Source organism: Euprymna scolopes, chromosome 9 (genome assembly GCF_053919585.1).
Source record: "Euprymna scolopes isolate OS-2025 chromosome 9, ASM5391958v1, whole genome shotgun sequence".
Lineage (NCBI taxonomy): Eukaryota > Metazoa > Mollusca > Cephalopoda > Sepiida > Sepiolidae > Euprymna > Euprymna scolopes.
This window is the reverse complement of record NC_136490.1, coordinates 77,100,473-77,121,758: the sequence shown is the minus strand read 5'-3', so window position 1 is coordinate 77,121,758 and position 21,286 is coordinate 77,100,473. Positions and strand designations below refer to the sequence as shown.

The 21,286-nt window shown below is 36.1% G+C and overlaps 1 protein-coding gene and 1 pseudogene across 5 annotated transcripts in view; both read right to left on the bottom strand.

Annotated features, from left to right (window-relative positions):
* LOC145284714 (synaptotagmin-16-like) overlaps positions 1-21,286 on the bottom strand; it is a 408,213-nt gene that overhangs the window by 172,967 nt on the left and 213,960 nt on the right. The gene's annotated exons all lie outside the window — the stretch shown is intronic.
* Positions 4,868-5,105, bottom strand: LOC145285299 (U2 spliceosomal RNA; annotated as a pseudogene).

The window sequence follows — 21,286 nt, the reverse complement described above, 5'->3', positions numbered from 1 at the left end:
TAGATTTTCGACTATGAGAGAGAGAAAGAGAGAGAGAGAGAGAGAGAGAGAGAGAGAGAAATAACAACTGGTGTAGATATTGTTCACTGTGATATAGTTTTTTCTTTCGGCATAAAAAGAAATGTAAAAAGTAAGCAAGATAGAGAGAAATAGAGAGAGAGCAAGCGAGCAAGAGAGAGAAAGGAAATAAAAACTGGTGTAGATATTGTTTGTGGTGTAATGTTTTTTTATGGCGAAGAAAAAACTACAAACATTTCACGGTGTCAACATTATCTACAACAGTTTTTATTTCCTCTCTCTCCCTCCCTTTCTCTCTCTCACTCTCTCTTTCTCTGTATATATTCTTCCCAACTATTTCTCTCTCTCTCTCTCTCTCTCTCTCTCTCTCTCTCTCTGTATATATTCTTCCCAACTCTCTCTCTCGCTCACTTTTTACATTTCTTTTGCTGCCGAAATAAAAAGAACACTTTCTATAGCGTCAATGTTATCTATACCAGTTTTTATTCCCCTCTTTCTCTCACACTCGCTCGCTTTTTACATTTCTTTTTCTGTCAAAATAAAAAATATTTTACGGCGTCCACACTACCTACAACAGTTTTTATTTTCGCTCTCTTTCTCTCTCTCTCTCTCTCTCTCTCTCTCTCAATTTTTACATTTCTTTTTATGCAAAATAAAAAAAAAAACATTTTACAGCGTCAACACTATCTACAGCAGTTTTTATTTTCTCTCTCTCCTGCTTGCTCGCTCGCTTTTTACATATCTTTTTCTGCTGAAATAAGAAAAACATTTTACAGTGTCAACATTATCTACAACAGTTTTATCTCCTCTTTCTCTGTCTCTCTCTCTATCTCCCTCTCTTTCTCTGTATATATTCTTCCCAATTCTCCTCTCTCTCTCACTTTCTCTCCCACTCTCTCTTCTCTCCATCTGATAATTATTTCTCTTGCATGTTCCTGTGTCTGTGTGTTCGTTTTACCATGCAGCTTGCTGCAATAAATTGCTATCATGAAAGCAAAAAAAAAAATTAATCTACCTACTTTTCATTCCGCCTTTACATACGCATTCACAGATTGTTGTGAAACAACAACTATAGGCTATGAGGATAACAATCCGCAAATAAATTAATACATAAACTATTTTCTTTATTTATTAACTTACAGATATTTTTCTAAAAAAAAAACAGTTTGCCACACTAATTCCTTCTTAAAAAAACGGATTTTGTCATTTTTTTTTTTGTGGTGGTGGGTTTTAATTTATGCAAACTGAGCCACAGCAATGCGGCTAGTTTTTTTTTTATAAAATTAGTTAACAGATAAATAATGTTTTCAATTTTTATTCTTAAAAAATATTATAAATAATATCTGGAAATGTCTTCTCAGCCATTGAATCTTTTGTCTCCAATAGTTTTATACAAATAGCTGTCGATGGACAGCAATCTGAAGCTCCAAGTATTAACTGGATTTCTATGCTAAATAAACTTGTTTCTTGTTGGCAAAAGCATGTTGATTCTAATGGTTCTTATTTCGATTAATAAAGTTTATTATGAAAAGAGTTATGATCTTTTGACATAGATGTGGTGACTCCTTTGTAAAAAACAATGTTATAATAAATTTATAAGGTTTTGCTTTTTCATGCATTTTAAAAGTTGTAATGAATTTTATATTTTATGAGTTTTTTTCTTCTTTTGGCCATTAAAAGCATTATTTACTAATTTGCAATATAAACATTATAAACTTTTTAAATGTAAATTATCTCTTTGAAAATTTAAGTATTTTTGAAATAAAATGCCCTGCTTAACATATTTAGATTTTTTTTTTTTAAAAGAAATAATCATGCTCTTATTTTATATAGAATGTTTATTCTTTTAGATCATTTTTAAGAGCAGAGTCCTTCAACTACTACTATCACTCTTATTTAAACAAAACCACAAAATACTTGTGGATATTTAAATTAAACAATATCAAACAATTGACACTGTTAAATTGTTCTGCTTGTAAATATAAATATACATATATATATATATATATATATATATATAAATACATAAATATAAAACAGTAAAATTTATTTCTTTAAAAAAATCTTTCTAGCAGTAATAAGTAGTAAGTAGCAATATAATTTACTGCCGAGAAATCGAAAGCAAACAAAATATCCAACATATAACTTTTATCAAATGCCAGAAAATTTAATTTTCTACCGACCTGTATAATTGTAATGTGTAAAAATTTATTAGAAAAATCGTTATTTCTAAATATGTTATCATCACTTTTAATTAGCCAAACACTTGTAAATCAAAAATGGCAACTACCTTCGGACATTTTGCATTATTTTTTTTTTATTTCACTGTCTTTTAAACCTGAAATAAGTGCCTTTCCAAAAAAATAAAAAATAAAAATAAGTAAATAAATAAATAAATAAACAAAAAAAAAACAAAAAAAAAACAACCATCCAACCCATCACCTTTGATTAATCTGTCTTCGGTAAAGTAGAAATAACGAAATAACAAAACTTGAAAAGAGTTTCAGAACTTTTAAACTATATACGTCGATAGAAAATTAAATTCTAATATGTTTGGTAGCATTGTTGGTTGTTTATTTTGTTTATTTTTTAATATTTTGGTTGTTCATTATATTACATGATTGCCTTAACCTAAACTGTTTGAATAAAAATGAAAAATAAATTATTGAAGTAAAAATGAAAATTGAGTTTGGATATTTGTCTTTTTTAGCTTTTGTCAGTCAAATTCGACAAATGATTGGTCAGTCATTTGTGTTCAAATCAGTTACAACCCTGAACATCTAATGCTAGTGCCATACTCTTATGCCTATGAAGCCTGTTATTTCTTGGATTAAATTGGATTTTATGCAGCAGCATCATCATCATCATCATCATCATCATCATCATCATCATCATCATCATCATAATAATAATAATAATAATAATAATATGATGATGATAATAATAATATGATGATGATGATGATGATGATGATGATGCTAAGTCACTGGAATATTTGAACAAGAAAAAAAAATTGGTGTTGCTGGTTAGGAAAACCCTAGCCAAATTCTGATTGGACAAGGAAAACCCTAGCCATATACAGATTGGGTGAAAGAAATCTTGCTTACCAATGAAAACTTAAAAAAACAAAAAAAAAAACATGGTGGTTTGAGCTTTCTGTTCAAGTGAATTAATCTCCTGGGTTAAATTTTTATGTGCTTATTAATGTTTATTCATAAAAACTTATAAAAACAAGGTCGATAGCCATTAGTCGCATGCTCTCGTGTAATGAATGAATGCGTGAATGTAGGATTGACATGAAATTCTTAAAGATAAACTAAAATGACCAAAAAATGGGCTGAAATGACTTAAATAAATAAAAAGTAAATAACTTAGAATGACTTTAATGAACTTAAGGATGAATTGAATGGCCTTAAGAATGACTTGAATGCTTAAAAAATAACTGGAATCCTTCAAAAACAACTTGAATAATCTGGAGAATGACTTGGATGGGTTTGAGACTGACTATTTGTAAAGTGGGTGATCATATTACATTAAATTAATACAGAAAATTGATCCCCCATTATATATCACAAAAATTATTTGATTTAGGGAATTTGAAACATTATTTATTCAGGAACCCCGAAAACCAATAAATAGTGGTATAATAAACATAAAAAGAAATAAAAAGTTGTGGACTGACCGACTGAGTGACTTATAGAGTTGCTTGCACACGACTAAAAAAACTATTCTGTGGTATGCATTTAAAAAAAAACTATTCTCCGTCCGTCGGTCGGTAACACATTTACTTATTAGTTACAAACAAGTGCAGCATCGGTTAAGAACAGATACTACACTTTGATCTTAGCCATGTGGCCAAGGAAAAGTTATGTTTTGGACAAGTTTCAGAAAAGTCTAATGGATAGGTAATTTATTTTTGACCCCTTATGAGCCCCTTGGAATGCTGAATACTAGTGACAATGGACAAACTATGCAGTTTTACACCATAACACATGTATATTTGAATTCAGCACAATGGGAGAGCACTATATAGATATACATGTTTTTTATTGAGAAATATGAAAAAAAGAGCATTTTTAACACTAAAAGTCCCCGGGAGACGCAAAGCAGAATTTGGCTAGGATCACCCATACTGAATTTATATTAAGAACAATGTCCTGCGCATTTTGGACAAGTTTCAGAAAAATGTAATGGATAGGTCAAAATTTATGGGGCAAAAAGTGTCATTTTTTTCAATTTTGGTACATTTTTGACCCGTTATGAGCCAATTTGAATGCCGAATACCAGTGACAATGAACAAACAGTGCAGTTTCACACCTTAACACATGTATATTTACATTCAGTAACATGGGAAACCACTATATAAACATATCAAGTTTTTGTTGAGAAATATGAAAAACGCGCCAGAAGAAATGGCTTTTCAGCACAAAAAATCCCCGGGGGACGCAAACCAGACTTTTGCCAAGGTCATCCATACTGAATTTATATTAAGAACAATGCCCTCCACATTTTGGGCAAGTTTCAGAAAAATCTAATGGATGGATCAAATGTTATGGGACAAAAAGTGTCATTTTTTTTACCATTTTTGACCCTTTTTGAGCCCCTGCAGGCAAAACAGGATTTTTCGCAAAAAAAAAAAAAAAAAAAAAAAATCTTTTTTACTATGCACATTTATATATTAAAATACAATTTGTGACAAAATTTCAGTAAAACTAATGGACGGTTATCCGTCAATCATCCGGACTAACGGACAGACGGACTCATTGAAAACATAGGTCCCTCTCTGATAAATCGGGGGACAAAAATGTTACAACATACCCCTTGCTTAAAAAAAAAGAAATAAAATGTAAATGTGTTACAGACCGACCGATGTAGTGACTTTCATGCGACTAAAAATGCCTTAGTATTGAAGGGTTTCCCCTCCCATTGCCAAGAAAAAGTTACAAATATAAGTGCAGCATCTGTTAAGAACACATACTACACTTTGATCTTAGCCATGTGGCCAAGGAAAAGTTACAAACATAAGTACAGCATGTAGTAAGAACAAATACTACACTTTGATCTTGGCCAAAAGGCCAAGGAAAGGTTATTTATTTGCTCCCCCACCGAGCAAATTAGGCACAAGGGCGATTTTTAATGTGAGAAGTGAAAGGGAAATGGAAATCAACTCCCCGGGGAGTAGGGGAGCTGGATAGTGACAATTGGTATGAAGGGTTGCTGTACATTGACCAAGATCTTATATGTGGGATTGCCCCCACATATGGTCTTTGCTTTCAGTATCTGCCGGAACAGATACTACACTTTGAGATATTAAATCCTTTATTCATGTTAAAATTACATTGAAAATCAACAATGAACAAAAAACTTAGGCACATGGCCAACTCAAAAGGGGAGATTGTGGGCGTCATTGGTCATCCTTGTCACTCCAGAACTAAACAAAATCAAAAGTTTCTCCCAGCTAGTATCTTTCACCATAATACCGCATTCACCCTTTCATACTGGGGGAAGTCCTACTTAACTCCCAATTTTTAAAACATTTTTTATTGACGTGTAAAAACAAAAAAAGATAACAATAAAAATAGTACAATAATTCATTTGTGTCGAGAGCTGAGGGGGGGGGGTGATTAGTAGGACCCTCCCAACCCCGTCTAGTTGATAGACTGCCCATTCCACTAGGTTTGTAAAAGGAACCTAGCTTCTGCGGGTCAGTCTCTAAGTGGGGATGCCATCTAGATGCGGGTGAATGGAGAAAAGAAAATTTTGTGGGTAAAGGATGGGGGTTAGTTTGTATTTCTTTCTCTCCAAGATGGGTGAAATTTAGAGAAGGGGGTGAAAACAAAAATTGCAAGTAGGTGGGGGTGGGTATCTTGGAAGCTTCCTAATTGGGGAGGGATGGAACACACACTCAGCTAGCTGAGAGGCTACTTTTTTAATTTTACTTTACGGAACTGTGCATTCCACACCTAGGCGGGGAACACGTATTCAAATTTGGCTCCTCTTCGTACACACAGACTACATGTATCCATCTTCTGTCAAATGACGCACGATGCAGCCTTCTCCTATCACATTTGATCTTCACCCATAGTTGGTGTTTAAAGAAAGCAATCAGATCCTGATCAGAAAAAGACAACACCCCCACTCCCTGGCAACCTTGCAGACGCGATGTCCAAATCACCATTCTCGCAACGGCCAGGATTGTAACGTAGACCATTTGTCTTTCCTGGTCCCACAGTGGCCTCATGTTGTCTACGACATTGGATACGGTAATTGGGTGAGGATGCTCAGGATCGATGCAAGCCATCACTTCATTGACATACGACCAGTACCGGCGGAGTTTGCGGCAATTGAAGAAAGTGTGATCATTCGTTTTTACGGCCATTGCCCCACAGCAGGGACAATCAAGCGACTCCAAAAACCCTGAACTGCATTGTATGTTGTTGAGTGGAAGTGCATTTTGGGCCAATCGCCAGGTCAGAGAGAACTCCGAATTGTTCAGATGACTAGAACCTGGCGTCCAGCTCCACGTGGAGTGGATCTCAATCTGCTGCCAACCCAAACGCACGCATAGTGGGTCGTCGGCGGCCCCCTTCACTAGATCCCTGTGGAGTTCCCTACGGGTAGCAGTCACAAGGTCACTGGACATTGGTAGTCGTTTTAGCGCGGTGCGGCACTCTTTCATGTAGGCAGATTCTCCTCGCGGCCTGCGATGGCTCTCGATAGAAGGGTCGGGAATGAGGTCGGGGAAGGCGGCAGTAACCACAGGGTGCCACGGTTGGTCATCTTGCATATAGTGGCTCAGGAAGGCCAGCCTCTCAGCGTCTCGATGACACTTCAAGTCCGGCATTCCCAAGCCTCCCTCACATGGACGTTGAATACAGACCTGTCTATTCATCCAGTGTCTTCCTCTGTCCCAAAGAAGCGAGGACAAGAGTTCGACAAGAGCTGTTAGGTGTTGTGCAGGCAGGGGAAGTACAGCCAGGCGGTAAAGGATGAGAGGAAAGACGTAAGTGGCGCACACCTCAGTTCTACCCTTTAAGGAAAGTTTCCTAGGAAGCCACAAATTGACTGCAGCCTCCACCTTTTACCATACCTCCAACCAATTTTTGTCAAGCTGGAGACCTGGTCCGAACCACATGCTGAGAATCCGAACCGGCCATCCATTCACTTGAAGGCCGCCGGGAGGTTGGCGTTGCAACTCCAGGTGCCCAATCGCAGTCCTACTGACTTGTTGCGGTTTATCTTGGTCACTGTAATTCTTTTGTACCGAGCGAGTGCCTCTGACACGATCTCGATGTCACTGAAGCTTGACACAAAGACCGTGACATCATCGGCGAATGCGGATACCTTGGCGGCTGAGTCACCGGGTATTGCAATTCTGCGCAGGGCCGAATTTGCCTCCCTACATCTCAGCTTGTGGAGCAGGGGCTCCAAAGCCAGGACAATAGAGCAGGGGTGACAGCGGACAACCCTGACAAACTGATCGAGAGATAACAAAGGGTTTCGAGCATTTTCCATTGACTTGCACAATGGTTGTGGCCTGTCGATGCATCATGGAGATCCACTTGCAGAAGTCCGATTTAAAACCGGCGGCCTCTAAGACAGATGCCAAGAAAGGATGGTTGACCCTATCGAAAGCTTTGGACTAATCTAAGTTGATCAGCGCGGCTTCCGTGTCGTCATCTATCCCTCCCTCTAGGATCGTGCATATCAGGTGCAAGTTGTTCTGAATCGATCTCTTCTTCACAGCATAGTTCTGTTCCGGTTCAACCAACTTGCCGATAACAACCTGCAGCCGATTCGACAGGACCTTGGCCAAAATTTTCAACTCTGTGTTTAGCAGAGTTATGGGCCCGTAATCGTCTGACTCTTCCTCACCATGCCTGTCACCTTTCCTCAGCAATGTGATCACTTCCTTAGTGACTTGCTCTGGGATGGATCCCTGAGCAAACCAATGGTTGAAGACATCCATCAGAAGAAGCAGAAACATGGGTGACAGCCTCAAATACAGTTCGTATGGCAGACCATCGAGTCCCGACGATTTGTTACAGCTGACCTGCTTCAGTGCAGTAAAGAAATTGAAATATAAAAATTTCAACAAAAAAACAAAATGGAACTTCAACAGACGTTCTCCTACAACAAAACCATGCCATTAAACATTCAGCAACCTGACCAAAACCGTGACGAAAATTAGCCAAATTAAAGTCTATGGTTGAAAAGCTTTCAAAGCAGCTAGCTGACGTACTTCAAACGCGTTGACATTATCCCAGAAACTACAACGACATGAAACAAAGTTACACGTGAAGAAGTTTAAGCAGGAACCGGTCCATGTCACGAGGTAGACAAGATGTTTGCTTCTACGACAGGAGATTCGGCATCGACACGAGAAAATGCACTACACCCTGCGCGTTCAAAAAACCAGCACAGGGAAACGAACCTTCCAGCCAGTAATGACGACTGTAGCTGGAGCACAAAAAAAAGGCTGTCTGTTCTATATCCGTGACAAAATCCACGGATATAACTTTTTAATAGACACCAGAGCAGAAAAGCGTCATACTGACACCGCATGTCCACTCAACAGGGACCCAATTTTTCAGCCTACAAGCCAACAATGATACAAAAATACCCACTTTTGGCGAGAAAACTTTAAACTTAAACCTGGAATTGCGAAGGAATTTTTTCTGGAATTTCACCATTTGAGGGCAGACTTTTTAGCCCATTTCAACCTGTCGACATGACTCATCACACATTGACAGACAATGAAACAAAGATTTTGGTGAGAGGAACTACCTCGAAATTTTTAACCACCGGAATCAGCGCTGCCCTACCCAAAGATTTACACATCTACCGGTTACTCCAAAATTTCCTCAACTTTCCCAGCCGTTTAAAAACACGGACCCTATCAAGCATAGTGCTAAGCACTATATTAAGACCTCAGGACCGCACGTCTATTCAACCCCCAGATGCTTGAAACCGGATAAATACAAATTGGCAAAATCCAAGTTTCAAAACCTACTCCACATGGGGATAATACGGCCCTTAAAAAGTGCTTGGTCATCACCACTCCACATGGTGCAGAAAGCTGACAACACCACATGGCGCCCATGCGGAGATTTTAGACACTCAAATGCAAAAACAGTTCCGGATAGATATCCTATCCCCCATATCCATGACTTTGCCAATGGACTCCAAGTTGCCACAATTTTCTCCAAGCTGGACCTTGTAAAGGCATATTTTCAAATTCCAGTCGCAGAAGAAGACATTCATAAAACTGCACTAACCACACCATTTGGCCTTTACGAGTTCCTAAGGATGCCTTTCGGGCTGAGAAACGCCTGTCAAACTTTCCAACGTTTGATTGACAAAGTTTTCAGAGGTCTGCCGTTTATATTCGCATATGTGGACGACGTTTTAATCGTCAGCAGAAACCTCGAAGAACACCGGCTACACCTGGAACAAACTTTTGAAAGACTGTCACATTTCGGTCTGAAACTAAACACCAATAAATGTGTTTTTGGCCACCAGGAAGTTCAATTTCTCGGTCATTTAATTGACAAGGATGAAATCTCCCCTTTGCCTGAAAAAGTAAGTGCCATTTCAAATTTCCCTCTACCGACATCTGTCAGACAAGTACGTCGTTTTGTAGGCATAATTAACTATTACTGACGCTTTTTGCCTAACTGTTCTGCGTTACTCGCACCTGTAACGGATTTGTTAAAAAAAGGAACCAAAAACCAACAGTTAGTTTTGGAAGGACCTGCACTACAGGCCTTCGAACAATCGAAAACTGCGTTGGCAAACTTCACCAAACTTACATATATCCAAGATAGCGATACAACGGAACTTACACTCATGACGGATGCATCGGAAATAGCAGTAGGAGCTGTCATTCACCAAATTTCTGACAACAAAATGACCCCTATTTCATTCTTCTCTGCCAAGTTAAACAAAGTGTAGACTAAATATGGCACTTTCTTGAGAGAGTTACTTGCAATTTACCTTGCAATTAAGAACTTTAAACATCTCCTTGAAGGCAGAAAATTTTTCCATTTATACGGATCATAAACCCCTAACATTTGTTTGGCCAAATATGAATACGGACATCCATAGTTGGACTAAAACTTGCATTCCTTGTCAAAAAAACAAAGTTCACAGGCACACAAAATCACTTTCAGAAACTTTCAGTGTACCAGATGCTAGGTTTACTCATGTTCATATCGACTTGGTTGGACCCTTGCCCACTTCAAAAAGACACACTCACGTCCTTACTATAGCCGATAGATTCAGCAGATGGCCGACAGCAATATCAGTGAAAGACATATCAGCTGCAACAATAGCCAGAGTGATTTTACAAGATTGGATAGCGATTTTCGGAGTGCCCTCCGTAATCACAACGGACAGGGGCTCACATTTTCAATCAACTCTTTTCACTGAATTCAACCATTTGTTGGGAACAAAGCACATTAAAACTACTGCCTACCACCCTTGTGGAAATGGTATAGTGGAACGGTTTCATAGATAATTAAAAGCATCCTTGGCTATGAACGAAAACAAAGCGGACTGGTCAGACAACTTGCCACTCATTCTCCTAGCAATTCGCAACACTGTGAAGGAAGATTTGCAGAGTACACCTGCAGAATTAGTTTTCAATTCAGCACTGATTTTACCGGGACAATTCTGCAAAAATAATACAGACATTTACCCAACGACAACTTTTGTAACGAATTTAAAACATAAAATGTCACAATTAAAATTCACCCCAACCAAAAAGCCAGACACAAACATTTTCGTTCCAAGCGATATTCACACCTGTAAATACGTTTTTATCAGGAACGAGCAGTCAAAAAACCCACTCTGTACAAATTATTCTGGACTTTATCTAGTTCTCGACAGAAGTGAAAAGTACTTTACCATTTTAAAAAGAGATAAAAAAGACACTATTGCAATAGACAGACTTAAACCTGCATTCATAGACGAACAATTACACGTTTCTCCTACTCCAATACAAGAACAGACACACTCAGAAACGGACAAAGAAATTACAAAATCAACACACCACAGACAACAACAAAAACAGGTCGAAAAGTTCATTGGTCAAAACATTTCAAACAATACATAACTTATTAAAAAAAAAAAAATATATATATATATATATATATATATACATAAAAAATATATATAAAAAAACAAAAACGAAATACATTTCTCTTGTATATTTTTTTCTCCTCAGGAGGGGGAGTCTTGTTCGAACATGTTTTTCCTCACATACGCACACCCACATGTATGCATGCACACATGCACACATACACACGTACATATATTCACGTTCACGTACATACACTCACATTCACGTGCATACACACACACGCTAACGTGTACACATGTACGCACACATACGCACACATGGGCAACGTCACTTCCCTTTAAAGGAAATCCAGACATGCACTGTCAGAACACTGACTCCGGTATAAAAGTCAACAACAAAATTCAACTTCCTCTTTCTTCCCTTTTGCCTTGGTTCGTCAACCAGATAAGTTTGCGTCCACAGCTTGTGGCCTGAAGACACTTCCACGTGGACGACTGCTACCATGCACATGCGGCTTTACTGAGGTCCACCTCCTCTCTCTTTCTTTTTCTACATGTTTTTTTTTTTTTTTACATAGGCATCACCACATTATCAAGGCCAAGAGGCCACTCAAGGATAAGGGTTAAAGAGTGTACAGTAGAAATTGGACAATATAGTAATCATTAGTAATGAAAATTTGGTAAATTTGATAACTTATATAGAACGGCTCATCAAGAACTTATTTACGTTAGACTTGAACACAACCATATTGTAGTCAGCCGGAAAGCAGGAAAACGGAAGACAATTCCACAGGCGTGCAGTTCTAAGAAAGAAGCTTTGTTCATGGAATCTACGTTTAGGTTTAGGCACAGATAAAGAGTGGGGGGAATTATTGATAGTGTTTACAGCTAGACGAGTGTTTCTTGTGAAAGTTTGGCGAGGGGGGACCATAGATTGAAGCTCAGTCGAACACTTTCCATGAAAATAACGATACATCAGAGACAAACTCGCAACATCTCTTCTGTGAGATAGAGGTTGCAAGGAAGAGAAAAGGACATCTCCTACGAGGCTACGAAGTCTATTTTGAACTTTATCAAGGCAGGCCAAGTCCTTTCTAGCAGCTCCTGCCCAGATGTGGCAACAGTATTCCATACCTGGCTCTTATATAGATAGAGAATAGCATCAGCAGTGAGATATCTACTGGATCGATAGAAAGATCCCACCATTTTTCCAGCGGCCTTGGCAACAGATTTGATGTACGTGTTCCATTTAAGTAATGGTCAAGCCAAGAAGCTTGTCAAAACTTGAGGCCTTCTGAAGACGAGAGCCATTCATTTCAATTGATGCCAGATATGGATCAGAATGTTGATGATGTAAAGAGAGAAGCTTGGTTTTAGATGCATTAAAAGTAACCAGCCACTCCTTACCCCATTGTACTACGTGCTCAAGATCAGAGGAGAGAGAATTGGAGAGAACCTGGTCGTTTACTGTCTTAGATGTGCTACCATAAATGGTAGTGTCGTCAGCATAAATGTCTACAAATGATGTAAGGATGTGATTTGGAAGATCATTAATGTAGATCAGGAAAAGAGTTGGGCCCAGGATGGATCCCTGAGGGACACCGGCATTAATACTGTGAGCTTCTGATTTTTGCCCCTCAACTACTACTCTTATGAACCTATCAGAAAGAAATGATTTAATAATTGAGAAGACATTTCCAGCAATACCATAGCTAGAGATCTTATGAAGTAAACCTTTATGCCATACCCTATCAAAGGCCTTAGATATGTCAAGAGCAATTGCCCTAGAAAGGTTGCCTCCGTCGAGAGATTTGCTAATCCTATGAGATATAACTGTAAGCACATCTGCTGTAGATCTAGCAGAACGGAAACCATATTGAGTGTCACTAAGAAGGTTATTTTTGTTGAGATGGTTGATTACTTCTGTATTTAACACAGATTCCAGCAACTTACTCATGACGCACAGGAGACTTATTGGCCTGTACTGACTGGGGTATGAGCGATCACCTGAATTCTTAAATACAGGGCATACTGATGAAATTTTCCAGGGAGATAGGAAACTATTCTCCTTAAGACAACGTTTAAACAGTTTTGTAAGTATGGGCGCTAGTTCAGGTTGAAGTTTTTTGAGTACTATAATTGGAATACCGTCAGGGCCAGTTGCTTTACTGGAATCAAGGTTTTTGATTAGCTTGGCAACATCACGTACAGATATACGTATATCACATAGCGTGTTTTCTGATACAGGAGGAAATATTGGGGGTTGGCGGCCTTGATCACAAAGGGTAGAATTAGCTGCAAAGTTCTTGACAAAGAGTTTGGCTTTGTCTGATGCTGACGAGATTACCTCAGGTCCATTGATAATAGTTGGGATGGAGCACACGCTTCTGTTCAGGATTCTGTTTGCTATCTGCCAAAACTGGTGGGAACCAAGCCACTGCTCAGCTACTTTGGACTTAACAGATTGAGCATACAACTCTCTTGCATTCTTTATTACTTTCTAAAAAATGGTTGCTGGCAGTCCTGAAAGCGGCTTTAGTTTCCATACATCTATTACGTTGGAAACAGTGGAAAAAGTGATTTCTGTGCGCAATGGCAGCAGCACATTCTGGAGAGAACCATGGCTGGCTGTTAGGTTTTTGCTGAAACTTTTTCGAGGGTATGAAACGGTCAATACCTACAATTAACCATTCCGTCAGGTCTAATACTATAGAGGACACATCCTTTTTAAACATGGAATGCAGAGGTAGATCAGATATAAATGTACAGAATGTTGGACTGCCCTTTCTCTTTCCCCTACTTTATTTCTCTTTTTTCCACGCACGTAGTCGTCAACGACGGAACTAAACAAGTGTTCCACCTAAACCATTTATTTTCAACAGAAAATAAACGACATGTTTATTTCATTCAGCAATTGAGTTTTGTTTCCTTCCTTCCATTCATTTCATTATTTTCTTTTTGTAGCGAGTTAGGGTTATTATAATATCCTGGTTTGCAACAAGTAATGGAGTAATGGACCTTGTTTTTTTAGTGATATTAATTACTGCACAGTAAGCATAATTAAATTAAAGCAAAATTCTTTTTCTTATTTCGAATTATTTAATCAAGTGAAAATTCCAATGATTACTTAAAAAAGACAAAAGAACCGGTGATTTTACAACTGATTTTTTTTAGGGGGGGAGATAATTAGACTCAAAAAATCAAAAAAATCCATAAAAGCTAAAATTATTATTTGTTCATCGTGTGACTTTAATAAATGTTTACTTCCAATGTTTTTTTTAAAACTTAACATATTTCCAAACTGATATAAATTATTCGATGTTTGTGCTTCTATGTTATAGTGCTATTTTTTTTTTTTTTAGTATTTACAAGTTAAATTTAATTTTTAGAATATTTTTGTTTATCGAATTGTTACAAAATAGTTACAAAACACCCTCCCCATGTTAAGAATAGCTTTCTAAATAACGCTATTTTTTTTAGTGCTGTAACATAGATGCATAAGTACCATCAGTTTTATTTCGAATTATTTACTCAAGAATCCCATGAAAAGGTCCAAATTTGATGGAATTTTTTTTTAATTCATAGTAATGGACTTTGTTTTTTTTGTGTTTTTTTTTACCTATTTCGTAGTGATATGAATTACTGCCAAGTAAAAATAATTAAATTAACACAAAATACTTTTTCTTATTTCGAATGATTTAATCAAGTAAAAATTCCATTTTTTTTTACTTGATTACTAAATAATAAAAAAATAAAAATAACGGTGATTTTACAACTGACTTTTTTTTTTGCAGTGTGGAGTAAAGCAGATAATTAGACCCCCCCCCCAAATAAATTAAATAAATCCATAAAAAGCTTATATGATAAATAAAAATAAAAATTTATATATTAATACGCTTCTCCATACGTCCAGTGTCACAGAAAAAAGACCCTCGTTATTGAAAACATTAATTAATGAGACACGAATAACCTCCCTTAATAGTCATTCTTTATTAGTATTATTACCTTCTTATACACTATGTTGAAATTAGTACAAATTGCAACGCATTTCAGGTGAAAACATTATTACCTACTTACATGTCATTTTGCAATTAGTTGTTGTGTTTCGACCAGACACTTAGGACTCAGATGAAAAAAAAAACACGAATATACAAGTCGGAGAACCATAAAAGTGTATTTAACATCAAATGAATACAAATATACAATAAGCAGGTTGCAAAACAATTGCGCTTGCGGCTTTTTAAGAAGTCCAAAAAGTTCTTATTTTAATGTCTTTAGTTTGACGGCCCCATTCAAGTTCGGAAGAAGAGAGATAAAATAATAAGTCTTTCCTCCACAGAGGTTTGAACGAAAGAGGGAGTTTAAAGAGAATCTCTAGTCCCACTTAATAAATAGGTTGCCTTGATTGGTTGATGAGCGGCACCTTTGGCCAATGAGACAGGGCCTTATTTAAAGTGTAAGGAAAGGAAATGAGGAGAGTTTTTTTTAATATTCTCCCAACAACAACAACAACAACAACAACAACAAAAATGCGACGAATGAATTCGTTGCATATCCCTTTAAGACTTAATATTTAAACATAAATGCTTAACAAGAGCTAATAGCTTGCTTAAATAAAGTTTCAGGCATTATTATGGCCTGATTACAAGAATGTATATATAGTTTTCAATAAATTTTTTTTTATTTATGTATCAGGCATTATTATGGCCTGATTACAAGAATGTATATATAGTTTTCAATAAATTTTTTTTTATTTATGTATCAGGCATTATTATGGCCTGATTACAAGAATGTATATATAGTTTTCAATAAATTTTTTTTTATTTATGTATCAGGCATTATTATGGCCTGATTACAAGAATGTATATACAGTTTTTAATAAATTTTTTTTTTTTAATAATGCAGATATTCCGGATTAGACGTTGGTTTCTTGATTCTCTTAGATTTGTAAGTAACTAATTCTTCTGAAGCATCCGCTGGTCCCATGTTAGGATTCTTACAAACTTCAATAGAAGAGAGTGTGCCTTCATCGGATTCCTCTTCAGCTGGAGTGTCAGGAAAATATTTATGAGTTAAAGACAACTCCAATGGAAACAAATGTTTGTGGCTATGTGTTTCAATTGCACCATCGCCTCTTTTTATTCGAGCAGAACGAACTTTGCCATTGCTCCCACTAAACAGTTCAATAACACTGCGCAGTTTCCAGAAAGGAAAGCATAGTTCTGTCAAGTACCTTCAGAGCGACTTGATAGTTGGAAGGCACAGAATTGATTTTATCTTTATGCCAGGGTAAATCCACAAAATATGAGTTGTATTTTAATTCAATAGACTTCTTGAAGCTAACGATTTTATTTCGGTCATAATCTGCAATTAATTCTTCATCAAGGGAAGTGCCATCAGTTTCCACAGCAAACATTCTTTCTAAATTTCTCTCAACATTTGAAGATTCAAATATATCAGAGAATGGATCCTGGTAGATTAATTTGGATTCCAATATAGCGTTCAATCGGCGTTCTGGGCAACGGGCATGTTCCAATATTATAGTATGATAATTAGCACAATGATTGGATCTTCGAGTTCCTACAAGAAAGATTTGGTCGGCCTAAAAAAAATGCTGAACATTACCAAATGGAGCAATCCCTTGCGGTAAATCCCATGCATGTCCATTCATGTATTTAATAATTCTGGAGTTAGTCATGAATTGAAATATATCTACACCTAGGATATCGTCAATTTTTATAACATTGCTCTGTTTTTCACTTGAAAATGCCAACCTGTATTTTAATTTATTTAGGTTGGACTTTACTTGACAGAAATTATCAAACTGAAATTGAATACCAAATTGGTCATCCAGAAAGGGGAGTTGTCTCCCTTTACATTAACATTCAAAACAACTTGTTCAAGACTCTTTACCGTAACAACTGACTTCCAGTGTCTAATAGGCACTTAACCGTAGTTTTCTTTGTTCCATTATATAATGAAATAGCTACAACAGGTAATATGATGTTGTTTTCATCAACATGGGAAAATAGTGAAATTACTTTTTTGGGACTATCACATAAAGGTGTAATATGTGTCAGAGGGACACAGTTTGCAGGAGAAAGAATTGTTCTGGTGCCCAGGGTAATCTTCGCTTTTGTGTTTATAACTGGAACATCCGATACACAATTTCAACTGTTTACACCTCTCAACTCTTGCTTTATAAGTAGAGAATTTACTGCACTTCAACATGGAGTGGCCACGTACTGAGCAAAGTTTGCAGTATGTACCGGCATAATTAGCAGAAAAATTCTGTAAAGCAGCATCTCCTTTTCATGATTTTTAACATGTGTTCCATCGCCTTTAGAATTAGTTTCTGCTGATCGCGAATATTTCTTATTCCTCGACAGAGCACGAACAGCTTCATTATAATTGTCAAATATTTGAGTCAAAGACGGGTAATTCGTGCCCATTCTGTGACTAATTTCCCTTCTCAAGACCACAGGTAACTTTCAAACATAATGTGACTGATCAACTTATTCTAAAAAATAAGGGGACTTATTCTAAAAAAAAATTCGATCTGATATGACGTTTTCAATTCAGACAAATCCGCTCTCACTTCCGCAAGGTATTGTTCCACAGACACAAATTCAGGGTCATATTGAGGAGAAGCAGAAATTATCTGCTTAAAAATTTTGTTAATAATAAAGGGGATATCTAAAAATTCCTTTGTCAGTAGATCGACAGCAACATTAAAATTTTCATCTTCCAATGTTAGATGAGAAACCAATTGTAAAGCATAATCACTTAAATAACCTTTCAATAAAGCTAGACTTACCAGAGTCTGTACAGTTTTTGAATTGTGAAATAAAATTCTTGAATTCGAATTTGGATGAATTAATTCCACTGAAGGTTGCACATTGTAACTTGAGCATGGATAACAGAGGCACAGAGCCAACTTCAGATTTCTCCGATGTGTTGAGTTCTTCAACTGTGTCTTCGATGTTGGCAAGACGATCATTAACATAAGTTCGAAATTCAATTTTTTTCTTCTGTTCGTCAACGAAACCACAGTTTTTCAAATCAAACCCTACTTTGATGCATATTGCTTTAATTTTTTCATTCAAGGAACGAACTTCAACTAGCATCTCCTTGATAATATCTTCCTCTTTCTGGAAGGTCCTTCTTCTTAGTCCTTCACGCTGTTCCAGCATTTTGATGTTAAGTATAATATCATCCTTTAAGACTTCCCGGGCAACTTCGAGAGCCCTTACACCCTTCAATATCTTAAATTCTCCATCCTAAAGGATTCACTTTCATTTATTTTAAATCAAACTGAATTCAGTTTCTTCTTCTTTTCTCAAAGAGCAACAAACAATTCGTAAAACAGTCACACCGGAGAATCACAGCTTTTGAAACACGTGGAGTCCTAAGTAGACCAATAATGTTTCTATTTTCTTTTCTCCCCACGAGAGTAGAGTTTAACTCAAGAATAGTAAAACATATATTTTTTGTTGGTCGGGGGGGGGGGGGGAGCAATAAATAAGCTTTGTTTTAAGACAAATAATAGTGAAGAATTTTTTTTGTCAACAAATATTTCCAAGTCCGCACGAGATCATAAAGATATCTACTCGTTCGCGCCTTCAGAATGTAAACACAGTTCGTTCATGTGTATGTAGAGATGTTTATATATATATATATATATATATATATATATATATATATATATATATATATATATATATATATATATATATATATATATAGGAGAGTTCTTTAAAAGTAATCTCCTGTATTTTTTTTTGTGTTTTCTTTTTTTGCAACAACCAACTAAACTTGAGAATTGTTTTGCAAAATGTTGTGTGTCGACCAGACATTTAGGACTCAGATGAAAAAGAAACACGAATATACAAGTCGGGGAACAATAAAAGTGTATTTAACTTCAAATGAATACAAGTATACAATAAGCAGGTTGCAAAACAATTGCGTTTGCGGCTTTTTAAGAAGTCCAAAAAGTTCTTATTTTAACGTCTTCAGTTTGACGGCCCCATTCAAGTTCGGAAGAAGAGAGATGAAATAATAAGTCTTTCCTCCACAGAGGTTTGAACGAAAGAGGGAGTTTAAAGAGAATCTCTAGTACCGCTTAATAAATAGGTTGCCGTGATTAGTTGATTTGGCCAATGAGACAGGGCCTTATTTAAAGTGTAAGGAAAGGAAATGAGAAGACGAAAAGGGAGGTAACTCTAGTTTTTTTTTTATATAGTACAAATTCCAACGCATTTAAAATGAAACAATTATTACCCACAAAAATGTCATATCGAAATAAGTAATAGCATATACTGCTTTTATTGATTAGAGACACTTTAAATCTCTGCATTCCAGGTGAAAACGTTATTACCTAATTATATGTTATGTTGAAATTAGTACAAATTCTAACGCATTTAAGGTGAAAACATTACCTACTTAAGTGTCATCTCGAAATAAGTAAAATCATATACTGCTTTTGTTGATTAGGAATCTTTTAAACCTACACATTTCAGGTGAAAACATTATTACCGGCTTACATGTCATGTTTAAATAGGTAAAATCATAGGGTGCTTTTGTTGATTAGCGTTCTTTTCAACCTGCGCATTTCGGTTGAAACTATATTATTTACTTATTACTTGTCATGTTGAATTTATTACAAAGCAATTAGTACGAAGCAGTTTTCTGTAAATACGGAAAACCAGACCTATTCCTTACATGTAACCCAAGATGTCCTGAAATAGTAAACAACTTGGGGTTATCAATACTTACATAAAATCAATCACGTGTGTCATTCACGTCTAGCTGAACTTTTGAAAGACATTAAAGACAGACATGTACTGGGAGTTCTATTTGCAAATTTTTATGTTATTGAATTTCAAAAAGGAGGGCTACCACACTGTCACATGATCCTAATGTTGCGAGATCAGGATAAGATCAGAACAGTTCATCAAATTGATGCAATTGATAGCAGAGATACCAGGACCTGAAGATTCAGAGCTTCGTGATTTAGTTAAGTGCATGGGCCAAGGACAATGTAATTGTTTGATTATGTGATAAGATGTTTTTTACTGATGTGAATTTTTTAAAAATTTTTTAACTACCGTGGAATTTCCATGGGCTCTGCTGGTCATCTTTATTACTATCATTATTATCATCATCATTATTATTTTATTATCATTATTATTATTATTTTTTATCATGATTTAAAACACACCCGCTCCCACTCCTAATCCGTCCCCCGAATGTAAACACTGTGAAATGTTAAACGGTATTCTACTGGGTAAATATTAGCACGTTACTTATGGATAAACGGTTAATTAAACTGCAGGAGCACCTGTTAAACAGCACAAGTTCTATAATTGAATACCCCCCAAAAGAATGAAAAACATAAAAATGTTTTTGTAAACCGCTTGTGAAAACTTAATTTTTTAAATCAATTAAAAAGCATAAAAAACTATGTAATAACACTAAAAAATGAACCACATTTTTTAAAAACTTATTTCAAATGTCTGCTAAAGATTCCTCCGCGATGTGATAAGTCACTTTACTACACAGGTGCAAACGCATCGTGTAACAAAACACTATGTAGCATTAACGGTGAAATAGCGGTGTCAGAAAACACCATTAAAAATGCGTGATAAAAAATGGAATAATTCGACCTCCTATCTTTCCAAGCTTATAACTACTTGAAAAATGTAATTCAAACCCTATTTTTTTTTCAATTAAAGGAGCAAAGACCAAATTTGAACAAAAATAACAGGTTTAATAGCAAATTATGCAATATTTGTTTTTTTTTAAATCGGTTTTCTTTAAAAAAGATTTAAAGTAAATTAACGAATTTTAACTTATTTCGATAAAATATATGTATATATAAATTCCAAAAAATCACTTACCTATAAAAAATACTATTCAATGTGTACTTTCATTCTTCATTGTTAAGAATTTATCCATATTATATTTTATATGCCATGTCCTTTTTAAATAAAATACTTTTTAAGCGAGTATTAAAAATATCACGACTTCACTTTGTCACAAATAGAAAAAGGGGAGATAACCGTCTCCCTTTCTTAGTGTTATGAACTATGGTAGCCTATAAGCGACAGAATTAATGTCTCTTTCTATTGCTGGCTGTAAACAAAAGTTAGTAAATATGGGCCACTGTAGATGGAAAATAATCCCA